The following is a 12665-nucleotide window of genomic DNA, read 5'->3' on the forward strand; positions in this document are numbered from 1 at the left end:
TCTCTTTGAGGATTTCAATATATCCTCGATCTCCTGTGGTCTCACTTATTGTTTCTAGTTCCACGATATCACTCTCCAGGTCTTTCATAGATCTAATGATGTCTTGTGTGACATTGAGGGTGTGCTGTTGGCAGAGCAATCTTATCTCAGTCTTACCATGGTCCCACCACTGCCTAAGACTGCTAAAATCTCCCTTCCTCTGCCTAAAAACACTCCAGAAATAAATAAGGGCCTCTTTAAAATGTTTATCAAATGTTAAAACCGAGTTAAAATGCCAATATGCACTTCTGGGTAAAACATTTCTAATAAAAACATTACATAAAAGCAAAGAGTGATCCGTAAAACCAGCAGGTGATATACTGCACATTTTAAAAATATTAAAATGATGCTTAAAACAATAAAAACGATCTAGTCTAGCTGATGAGATTCTATTCTCTCTGATGTGGGACCTAGGTGTACTGCCTGTTGTCTGCGTGCATCCTTCTCCATACATCCACCAGGCCGTGGGAGTGGACCAGCTGCCTCAGAGCATGCTGGGATGCTGGATGCGGCTCTGCATGGTTGCGATCCAAAGATGCATTTTCTGTACAATTAAAATCCCCACCCAAGAATAAAAAATCCTCCGTGGCACAACCGTTTAAAACATCATTAACTTTGAGTAAAAACAGCTTCCTCTCTGTACCGTTTGTTGGAGCATACACATTTATAAAAACAGCTGTAAAAAGGTCAAACCGTGCTTTTATTAAAAGCAACCTCCCATTGATAAAATGCTCGACCTCCAGAGAGACCGGACTAAAAGACTTGGAGAGGAGGAAGCCCACCCCCCCACTAAGAGAGGTGTTGTGGCTTAAAATGACTTCCCCCTCCCACTCCTTTTTCCAGTCCGTCTCATTAAAAACGTCGCTGTGTGTCTCTTGTAAAAAGAGGACATCGATATGTTTTATTTTTGCAGTCTGAAATATTAAAGCCCTCTTTCTTTCCTCTCTGGCTCCATTCACATTTAAACTTCCCACTCTAAAAGTATCCATTTCGAGTGAGATGTTAAAAGCAAAAATAAAAACAAATAAATTAAACACAGACATTGAGGTTTTTAAAATCACCGCTGCCCATTTGCTTCCTTACTTTAGTAACAATTATTTTTAGTCTGTATATTTCCAGCTCATCCAGGACAGACTGCTCTTTGCGGTTCATGTGGAATCTTGCTGAGGCACAAAAAACGGATCTGGGAAATATTCTTCTATTATAACATTATGTTGGTTTTTTGTCTGCACCAGGTAATTTTTTATCATTTCAGCCGAGTACATTTTTTTTTGTTGGCTACTGCTAAAAAAACCTGGCACATCTCTGCTGTCAGACACACAATTATCCCAACTCTCATCCGCCTGTTCTTGCTCTCTTTCTTCCTTTCCCTCACTCACTACTTTACTGCTTTTTGCAACGGTTGATACATCCTTTTTATTTCTCCTGCGTTTAGTAGCAGTCTTTTTTTTATTTATCATTTCTGTTGCGACCTCCTCTTCCTCCATCTCAGAAACCTCCATCTGCTCACCCCATGTTTTCTTCTCCTCTCTTGTATTGTCCAAATGTGTTTCCCTATCTATATCCTCCTCCTGTGTTTTACTGACTTCACCTGTCCCTACATTTTTCTTTTACCAAATCACCTTGTGGTTCAATGATTATTCCAGGTTTTTTTTCACCATTTGTATTTGTTTTTTTATCTTTTTTTCTCCCATCCCCCTTTTCTTCTGCTTCACACAAAACCACCACCTAATTTTCCTGGACATAATCACCCACACCCTGTGCAACACCACCGCACCGCAAGCCGGGCACAGCAGCAGGAACGCACTGTACAGCGCGCCCTCGCCCGCTCCGCGTCCGAGACGGCACATCGCACGCCACCGCCGACTGCTCAGGAGCAGCGTTGCCGTCAGCAGCAGCGGCCGCCTCCGGAGGGGGCCCTCCACCACCGTAGCGGCTGCGTCAGCGGCCGCCACCGTGAGTGACACCCCTCCCTCAGCAGCAGCCACCTGCTGCTCCATTACAACCGGCGCACCGGCCGCCGGCGCGGCAGTCCGCCTCGGCGCAGCCACGGGCGGCCTCGGCGCAACGGACAGCCCCGGCACAGCCGGGGGTCCCGGCGTGGCCGCGGGTGGCCCCGGCGCAGCGGTGGACGACCCCGCCGCTGGCGCGTTGGACGGCCCAGCCTGCGGGTCATCCGGACCAGGCGGAGCCGGATCCCCTTGCCTCGGACAGGCATTCATGGTGTGCCCCTCCTCCCCGCAACCAAAACACTTCATAACTGATGATGTTGCAAAAATCACATAGTCATAATCATCTACTTTAACGTAAAAACGGAGGTTAAGCTCCGCATTCCGATTGTTCAGTATCATATACACTTGTCTGCGTGTTTCAGTAACTGAGACTTACATCCAGACAGCATCTTTTTTACGGGAGAAACAAGTTTCCCGTGTCTGGACAGTTCTCTACTGAGGAACTCATCAGTTATGAAGGGAGGGACATTAGACAGTACAACTTTGGTTGCGGGAAGCATCAGCGGCTGTACTTGTACAAACATTTCTCTCACCACGATGCCCGTCTCGATGACGCGGTTCACCTTCTCCACCTGATCCAGAAAGATCACCACCGCGCTGTTCATCCGCGCCAGGGACTTAATGCTGCCGTGCCCGACCTTCTCTCCCACAGCCAGCCCGATCTCCTCCACAGTGCATGGGAAGCCGGCTGATATTTTAATGCCGTGCTTCCTCGTGAGTTTGGCAAACTCTCCATTTACCATGGCGTCAAATGCCGGCCGGCGAGACACCGGCAGGACAAGCCCACAAAACACCCCAAAAACACCACCAAAAAGCCAGAAAAGTAAAGCAAATCAAACCACCACCGATAAACTATATTAAATGAACACCCATTACACCAAAATAAACGGAAAATATAACGAAAAAAGTCTCGATCTTCTCTTTCTGTCGCACCTCAAAATCTCCCAGCATGCACCAGAAGAAGAAGAAGAAGAAGAAGAAGAAGAAGAAGAAGAAGAAGAAGAAGAAGAAGAAGAAGAAGAAGAAGAAGAAGAAGAAGAAGAAGAAGAAGAAGAAGAAGAAGAAGAAGAAGAAGAAGAAGAAGAAGAAGAAGAAGAAGAAGAAGAAGAAGAAGAAGAAGAAGAAGAAGAAGAAGAAGAGACGTCACATTTGCATAATCTTCCCTCAGGGACTTATTCCGGTGTGAACGCAATCTGCACTAAGTGCTGGGAACTAGGTACGGCAAAGTACTTGGTGTGAAAGCGGCTAATGTTTCTATCATGGACATGAGAGGTGACACAGCCTGGTGGGGCTGGGTCTGTTGGGTTCAGGAGTTCCTCACTGTGCTCCTTCCATCACCCTATCACCCTCACAGCATCCCATCCTTACTGCTCGGATGGTTCCATACTGAGGGGTCGGACAGTTTTCCAAAACAGCTTTAGGGCTGACCAAAATAATTTGTTAGGGATTGTCTGGACTCCTCTGGCTGCTCTGCCTCTGCCACGCTGATGGTGCTCTCCTTTGGGCCTGTACTTTGCAACCATGACCCAGAACAGAAAGGGGGCCCCCTGTGTTGGGGGGGATGTGTTGGGGGTCAGGTCTCTTCTGGGGCCCCCAGAGTGTCTTCCAGCATCCCTGACCATGATGTTCGAGCACCTTAGACCTTTAGACTACAGCCGCAGTCTCTGCAATTGAAGCTTTGAGCATTGTCTATGCTGTAGGAGAGTGTTTCAGTTCAAATAAATAACACAAAAAGTAAGATATTACTACACACCATGTAGTATGTTTTGCTTTGAGTAAAGTTCTTACTATGTGTCATCAGTTTAATTTCACAGATATATAACCTTAATTAGGTCTACTAAACCTAGTAATTGTGGACCAAACTTGATAAGAAAGTATAATGAAAACTCTATTCTATTGTAAACCCTATTTATCAGTGGTATATATTGCAAGCATTGTGAAAATCCTGTACGACAACAAGCTGGACACTGTGTTTACCAGCAGGGAAGAGACCGGAGGCCAGCACACTAAAGTTTTACACTGAGGTTGCAATATGTTCACCTTTTATGAATCCCTATCTACCAATATCTGCATGTGAATGCAGACGTCATCAGACCTATGGGTTGCAAGATTTCAATTGCCTTTATTTTGTACTTTTGTATTTACTTTTATATCCGTTCCAACTATGATTGTTTCTTCATTCTTCGATACAAAATCTGAGCATTTTTTTGTTGTTGTTTTTTTAATATTTGATTGAAACACAGAAGCATTGTACACAATTTAAACCTATCAATGTCGTTTAATTAACAAAGGTAATCTGGTGTTTTTGAGTCGATGAGTAGTGGAGATATCACTGTCAAATCAATCGACGCTCACATTGCCTTTTAAGAGCTGCCGACATAAATGGATGCGGTGCTTCCATGAGCGTCAAATGGGAATACATTGCAATCAGTTGAAAGCTCTTTGCGTCCGTTTATGAAGCTGAAGGAGCCTCGGCGCGTCACAACTGCACGCCACGAGACCCTGACCAATCGTTGCTCCTGGACGCTTAGGGAGTGAGAGTGTGTTGCTCGACCCGCTGGAGACACTGTAGTACATGCGCCTGTAAGTGGCGCTGTACTTCCGCCACAAAATACACCAAAAGCAACGAACAAGACCGATGACGATTATTATTATTATTATTATTATTATATTGTTATTGCATATAGGAGAGGAAGAGGGATTTATTCAGATTAAAATGTTCCATCAACACTGTGAACGGAGTTATGATATTGTTTTTTACTATTTTCCCAATGTGTTGTATGTCATGTGCTTGCATATGTATATTATTCAATGGGTTACTGCCCGCTGTGAATATTGGGTTTTTCCATAATGGGCATGAAGGGAGGGAAATACCAGTGATGCCTAGCCTCCTTTGTTCAGATGTAACCACACTGATAGAAAATTAAGTTAATGGATTATTCAGATTGGATTTGGGGGAGTACCATAATGAATTTAAAGATATTGATTTATTGTTTTCTGTAATTATTTTTCCTTCCAGCCAGTCCCAGTTAGCTTTTTTCGGTGTCGCTCCATAACCCTATACTATGGAATCTGGCATTATATGAGAGATAATATAAGTATAAATTGGGCACCCCCAGTCCACCTGTTCTCCTCGGCATAGACAACTTTTTATGGTTGATCCGTTGTTTCTTATCCTTCCATATGAATTGAGAGAATATTGTATTTATTTCTTTAAACAAATATTGTGGGATTTGAAGGGGAATTGAGGATATTATATAGGTCAATCTTGGTAGGACATTCATTTTTAACACATCCACCCTTCCCCACAGCGATAGGGGTAAAGTAGTACATCTTCTCTAGTCATCTTTAATAGTTCTAAGTAAGCCTGGACCATTCATTTAGAAGATCTTTTAAATTGGTGATCTGATGTTTATGCCTAAGTATCTCAATCCATCAGCTTTCCAAACAAAAGGAGCAGAGCCTAAGTGATTAGAGTGAGTCTGACAGTTTAATGGCATGGCTTCACTTTTACTCCAATTTATGTTATATCCTGAAAATAATTAATATACAATCAAATAATAAAAACTTAACATCAAAAGGTATAAAGATAGGTTGTCATGAACACCTTGATATGAACCTAAAAAGACTTTTGCAAGTAAGCTTATAGCCCTAGCATGCCTTTCAACTAAACGCCTCGTTCTTATGAACTGGAAAGTCAGAAAACCCAACTGCTTCAATTTAAATAGATGGCCGGAGGACTTAAACATCTTAAGTATGGAAGAAGCTGCTTTCTCCCTGTTATATTTGGTTAAGCCAGACAACAGGCTTTGGGATAAGATAAGGGCTTTCCTGGACTCAAACCATCTCGGCTGCCAACAAGAAATATAATAATATTAATTAATAAATAAAGAGAAATGAGCTATGAAGAAACAGAAAAATAACGGTAATAATAATGAAAGAAGTTAAATTAAATGGGAAATGGATGAATAGGTGAATTAATCATAAAGGAAGAGATATGTGTGTTACAGTATGTACATATGTGTGCATATATATATGTATTTATTTGACTATTTATTTACCGATTAAACAATGAAGTATACCTATATTATGAAGCAAATCATGTATAAATACAACGCCATATGCATACATCCAATTTAACTGACACTGTAATCCCCCTACCCCCCACCCTTCATGTTATGTCCTGTCCTACTTGTGATGTGTGTGAGCCATGTCCTTGTCCGTGTGTTTTTGTCTTTTGAAAATGTTTTATAAAATATAAATGTTAAAAACCAAAAAATTATTATATTATTATTGTTGCTGATGGTTGTGGTAGAGGAGCTGTACATTTTGCACTAAAATCTGTATCATGGTCAATAGCGTCTGGAGCACGAACGCAACCCTGTGATCCGCCATTATTGTTGTTGTTGGCGAAACGCATCAGCAATGACGCGGGGGTGAGCAGGAGAGGTGGGGAGAGGCAGGGCTATGGCGTCATCATTTTCAGGGAATGATCGCATACACACGGAGCCGCAAGCGTTTCGTCCACAGACCTACCCACTTTGGGAGCCGATATCATTGTGTATCGGATTCGAGCTCCGAATACGCGTTTCCGTGTCGGCCTTGTGTGGACGAACCGTCTATACCAGAGGTTTTCAAAGTGTGGGAAGGTGAGCCTCCCCTCAGAGAACATAAGAACAGCCGCGCCCCCCCTCCCTATTATTATTGCCATTATTATTATTATTGTTGTTGTTGCTATAATGCAGGGGTATTCAATTGCATTGCAAAGAGGTCCAGTAAGACAAAATGTCATTAAATGCTCTGTTTTCGCTGCCTACCTTCCGCCATTTGAAATGACTCCGACTGTTTCTCTCCTCTTGTCTCGTCTCTGTGTGTGTTTGAATCTATCGTGCTGAGTCACTGACTGCACCGATTTGATTGGCTGAGTAGCGTCACCTCCTTAAAATATTAAAAAATAACTTTTTTAAACCTTTTTATTTGTATGTTTTAAACATATTGTATACAACTCCCCCACTACTTGGACTATTCCTTGCACCCCTCTAGAATAAGCCCGAATGGTCTCAACTAGGGGTGCACGATAATTATCGGCCCGATAATTATCGGTCCGATATTAGGAATTATGACGTCATCCCGATAAACCCGATACCAGTATTAATAGCCCCGATAATATAAAATATATTTTTTGGGTAAAAAAAAAGAAAAAAATACTGCGGTGTGGGTGGATTGGGATGAGGGGCGCTTGTTTTTCACTCGGCTCCTCCCGTTTTGCCAGTACTGTGGTATTAGTGGTTTAGGAAGAGGGGAGTTTTTCACAAATCCAGCGCTCCCTAACTCATGCCTGGCTGTGATGTAAATAGTGTGCGGCCGTGAAGCCAGGACAGTAAACAAACATGTCGTCGGTGGTATGGGCGTTGGAGCTATGTGCAACTCAAGGCATATGCTCGAACCGGAGCTGCCTGGACGCTGCAATCATGTTGCGCACTATCCGTGCTGAGTGTGCTGACTTTTCGTACAACGTCCCACTGTCTGGCTTCCTGCATAAAGTCAAGTGCTCGGCGCAGTTGTGGCGAAATGTCGCTCCTCTGTTTTCATTTAAACAGCTCCTTATATCCGTTAGCGCAGCTAGCTAGCACCAGATGCTAACAACAACAATGCACGTAAGGTCTCTCTCTCGCTCGCTCGGGCCACATACACACACCCTCCCGGTCCTCCAGATGGCCAGTCGGTGCCTGCCGGTGAGCGTGGAAGTGTGGTCTGCCACAAGCGGGCAACAGGAGCGGGGCTGTCAGCATCAGCTTGTAGATGGTATTTTAAACTCGATGCGCTCTGAAACTACGGGGCGGCCGAGGAAAAAAAATACACATGCGTTAATCGCGTTAAAATAATTAGTGGCGTAAAACATTTTTGTTATCGGTCTTGAGAAGCAGGAAGTTATCGGTATCGGTTTCAAAAAAACAATATCGTGCATCCCTAGTCTCAACCATATTGCATCAGTAACATGCACCTGTTGTTATAACAAGATCGCAAGGACACTTGCTGAGCAACCAATCATTACATTACATTACATTGCATTTAGCTGACGCTTTTATCCAAAGCGACTTACAATAAGTGCGTTCGACCAACAAAATACAAACTTGAAGAAAACAGAATCATATAAGTACATCAGGTTTCATAGAGCCAAACATTTCAAGTGCTACTCAACTGGCTTTAGATAAGCCAGTCCTTTATTAGTATAAAAGTGCTTCGTTAATAGTTCTATCGCTCGAAGTGGAGTCGAAAGAGATGAGTTTTCAGTTTGTGCCGGGATATGTGCAAGCTATCTGCCGTCCTGATGTCAATGGGGAGCTCATTCCACCATCCTGGAGCCAGGACAGCAAACCCACGTGTTTTCGCCGATGGGAACTTGGGTCCCCCTCGCGGGTGCAGCGAGTCGTTTGGCTGATGCAGAGCGTAGTGCACGCGCTGGGGTGTACGGTTTAACCATGTCCTGGATGTACGAAGGGCCAGATCCATTCGCAGCATGGTAAGCAAGTACCAGTGTCTTGAAGTGGATTCTAGCAGTTACCGGAAGCCAGTGAAGGGAGCGGAGGAGCGGAGTGGTGTGGGAGAATTTAGGAAGGTTGAAGACCAGACGAGCCGCTGCATTCTGGATGAGCTGCAGAGGTCGGATGGCACATGCAGGTAGACCAGCCAGGAGGGAGTTGCAGTAGTCTAGGCGTGAGATGACGAGAGCCTGGACCAGAACCTGAGTCGCTTTCTGTGTCAGCTGGGGACGTATCTTCCTGATGTTGTAAAGCGTGTATCTGCAGCAACGGGTTGTAGCAGCGATGTTTGCATTGAAGGACAGATTGTTATCTAGGGTCACACCCAGATTCCTTGCAGTCTGAGTCGGGGAAACAACTGAGGTGCCGATGTTGATTGTTAGGTCAAGAGTGGGACAATCTTTTCCCGGAAGGAAGAGCAGCTCAGTCTTGTCAAGGTTGAGCTTGAGGTGATGAGCAGACATCCACTGAGAGATGTCAGCTAGACAAGCAGAGATGCGTGCGACGACCTGGGTCTCTGAGCGGGGAAAGGACATAATTAATTGGGTGTCATCAGCGTAGCAGTGGTAAGAAAAACCATGCGGGCTAATGACTCATCCGAGCGAGTTTGTGTACAGGGAGAAGAGGAGGGGACCAAGAACAGAGCCCTGAGGGACCCCTGTAGTTAATTGACAAGGATCGGACTCAGACCCTCTCCAAGTTACCCTGTAGGTACGGTCTTTCAGGTATGAGGTGAGGAGGGAAAGTGCAGAGCCTGAAACTCCAAGTTTTTGGAGAGTGCGAAGGAGGAACTGATGATTCACCGTGTCGAATGCAGCAGACAGGTCCAACAGGATGATGACAGAGGAGAGGGATGCAGTTTTGTCAGTGTGCAGTTCCTCCGTGACAGCAATGAGAGCAGTTTCTGTGGAGTGACCTGCCTTGAAACCAGACTGGTGCGGATCCAGAAGGTTGTTCTGATTGAGATAACAGGAGAGTTGTTTAAAGACAGCGCGTTCAAGTGATTTAGACAGGAACGGGAGGAGAGAGACAGGCCTGTAGTTTATAACATCAGACGGGTTGAGAGTGGGTTTCTTTAGGAGAGGGTTTACTCTTGCCTCCTTGAGACTGTTTGGAAAGTGACCAGAAGTTAGAGAAGTGTTGATGATAGTCTGAGGGAGGTTTGAAGGGATAGGGTCCAGAGGACAGGTGGTAGGGCGGGCAGAGGTAATGAGGGTAAGAACCTCACTTGGAGAGAGAGGGGAAAAGGAGGTTAGTGTGTTGGTGGAAGGAGGGTCTGGTGACCCAGCGGTAAGTAAAGGTGAGTCAGAAAAAGAAGAGCGAATATCATCAACCTTTTTTTCAAAGTGGGTAACAAAGTCGCTTGACAGAAGTGAGGAGGGGGGAGGGGCTTTTGGAGGGTCCAAGAGGGTGGAGAAGATGGAAAATAGTTTTTTAGGATTGGAATAGGAAGATTGGATCTTATCTTGAAAGAAAGTGCTTTTTGCCTGAGAGATCGAAGCAGAGAAAGAGGAGAGGAAAGCCTGATAGGTTAGGAGGTCGTCACGGTGTTTGGATTTCCACCGTTTCCGCTCTGCTGCCCTAAGGACGGTTCTATTAGCACGCAGTGCATCATTTAGCCAGGGAGCAGGAGGGGACTGACGAGCCTTCCGAGATGTGAAAGGACAGAGAGAGTCCAGAGTGGATGAGAGAGTAGAGAGGAGAGTTTCTGCAGCAGAGTTTGGAGGCAGGAGTTGGAACGAGTCAGAGGAAGGGAGGGCTGAGAGCACCGATGAGGCAAAGGTAGAGGGGGAGAGGGAGCGAAGGTTACGGCGGACAAGTGCAGGATGAGAAGAGATTAGTTTGTTATGTTTGGAAAGGGGTAGAGAGAATGAAATGAAGAAGTGATCGGATGTGTGGAGCGGGTTTACAGAGAGGTTAGAAGTAGCGCAGTTCCTTGAGAATATGAGATCAAGGACATTGCCAGCTTTATGAGTCGGTGGGGACAGAGACAGTGAGAAAGCAAAGGCGGTTAACCGAGATGTTAGTTCGTCTATCTTCCCCGTCTGGAGGTTGAAGTCTCCGAGAAGTACAGCGGGAGGGCCAGTTTCAGGGATGTGTGAGAGGAGATTATCTAATTCCTCCAAGAAGTCCCCCAAGGCGCCTGGACGGTAGAGAACAACAATGGTTAACTGTATAGGATGGGTTACTGTGACGGCATGGAATTCAAAGGTGGAAGGAGTGAAGTTAGGTAGCTTGAAGAGGGAAAAGCTCCATTTGGGAGAGAGCAGGAGACCAGTGCCACCTCCTCTGCCAGTTGGTCTGGGTGTATGAGAGAAGGAATATGCAGTGGAGAGAGCTGCTGGGGTGGATGTGTTGGATGGAGTAATCCAGGTCTCAGTGAGAGCAAGGAAATCCAGAGACTGCAGGGAGGCGTAGCCAGAGATGAAGTCAGCCTTAGGAACAGCTGACTGGCAGTTCCACAGGCCACCTGAAACTAGATGTTGGATCTCAGTGGAGCATGTGGGATAGACGAGAGCAGGCCGGTTATATCGATTACGAGATACACGGGGCCAGTGATAATTGCGAGAAGACACATGAACAGGAATGGAGAAAATACACATGATTATAGCATGAGGGGCTAAACAACCAAATAAAATAATAAATAAAACACCAGCGATACTTAGCTCAATCAAAGTAGGATTTGCCTCCTCTTTGCCTCCCTCGTGACTCCCACAGGACTCTAATGTCTTTGCCAGTCTTACTCCCACAGGACTCTAATGTCTTTGCCAGTCTTACTCCCACAGGACTCTAATGTCTTTGCCAGTCTTAGCCTGTCTGACGCTGAAGCTGACGCTCCAGGAAAGTGCTACCTAAAATGGACACCTGCTTGCTGAGTTCTCACAGCTGTGGGGCAACGTCCCTTTAATTAGTTAGCTCTGCAGCTGGTGGCCCTCAAAAGGAAATCTAGACTGGCTTCCTCCTGATGTGTTATTGTCTTTTAAGTCAATTACATTAAACCCTAAGTTATACAGTTATGAGTTTAACCCTTAATACAGTTACACCTACTCAATAAAGCTCTTAGTATTCTACAAATGTTTAAATCAAAGTTAACCCTAGCAGTCATAATGGTTGTTCAGTTTGTGTGTTGTGGAACATGCGTGTGCGTGCATGAAAATATACCACACACCCAATTACAATTGCATGTTCAATTCACTATCCTGGAAGTTAATAAAGTTGGAACAGCCTGTGGACAGCCGTTCTTCCTTGCATGTCAGTCGCCGACACCTTCTTACAGAGGACAGGCAAATCTAGCTGCAGCACGACCCGTATATAACACGCCGTGTTCTCAACATATATCTTTTTTAACTTTTAACATTTTCAACATCGTGGATACATCCTTATATGCTCCCGGCAACACACTGAACGTCAACTTTGCCTCCTTATTACACTCACCCACACAGTGATAGATGTTAAGGACTAACGTTTATAATAAATACATCTGTAGGCTATTTATTTTAAGATCTTTTCATAGTTCATACAATCATACGTATTGGGATCATTTGTATTCATGTGGACCGGAGGGAGAGGGTGACGAGCATAAGTTTCACTTTCCTTTTTTATTTCAATTCCAACTTTGGTCATGAAGAATATGTTTCTCTGTTGTCCACGTTCATAAAGCATAAAGCAACAGCATCAGAGCACGGTGCAGAGTCTCTAGATGAGTTTACAGTAGTCCGTCGTTCTTATTAAACATCCATGTTGTAGTCCGTTGTATAGAAAACTGTAGTTTCCATAGTTTCCCCACAGCAGCAGACGCACAAAATGACGTCCGCTGGCGCATCATAAACACGTCGGATAGTGGCCCAGAAGCTCCTCCCCGCAAGGAATTTCTAAAATATAGGATGAATCCCATTTTTGACGCGGCGCAGCGCAGCACAGCGGGTCTGGTGGAATACTGCGAGGCTGCACACACGACGCTCCGCTTCCGCAACGTTTTGAAACTCGCCTGGTGGGTTATGACGCAGGAGGAGGTCGCAGCGCGGCGCAGACGCTTCCGGTGGGATCAGGGGGTAAGTCTCGAGGATAGGAG

This window comes from Gymnodraco acuticeps, unplaced genomic scaffold, assembly GCF_902827175.1.
Source record: "Gymnodraco acuticeps unplaced genomic scaffold, fGymAcu1.1, whole genome shotgun sequence".
Lineage (NCBI taxonomy): Eukaryota > Metazoa > Chordata > Actinopteri > Perciformes > Bathydraconidae > Gymnodraco > Gymnodraco acuticeps.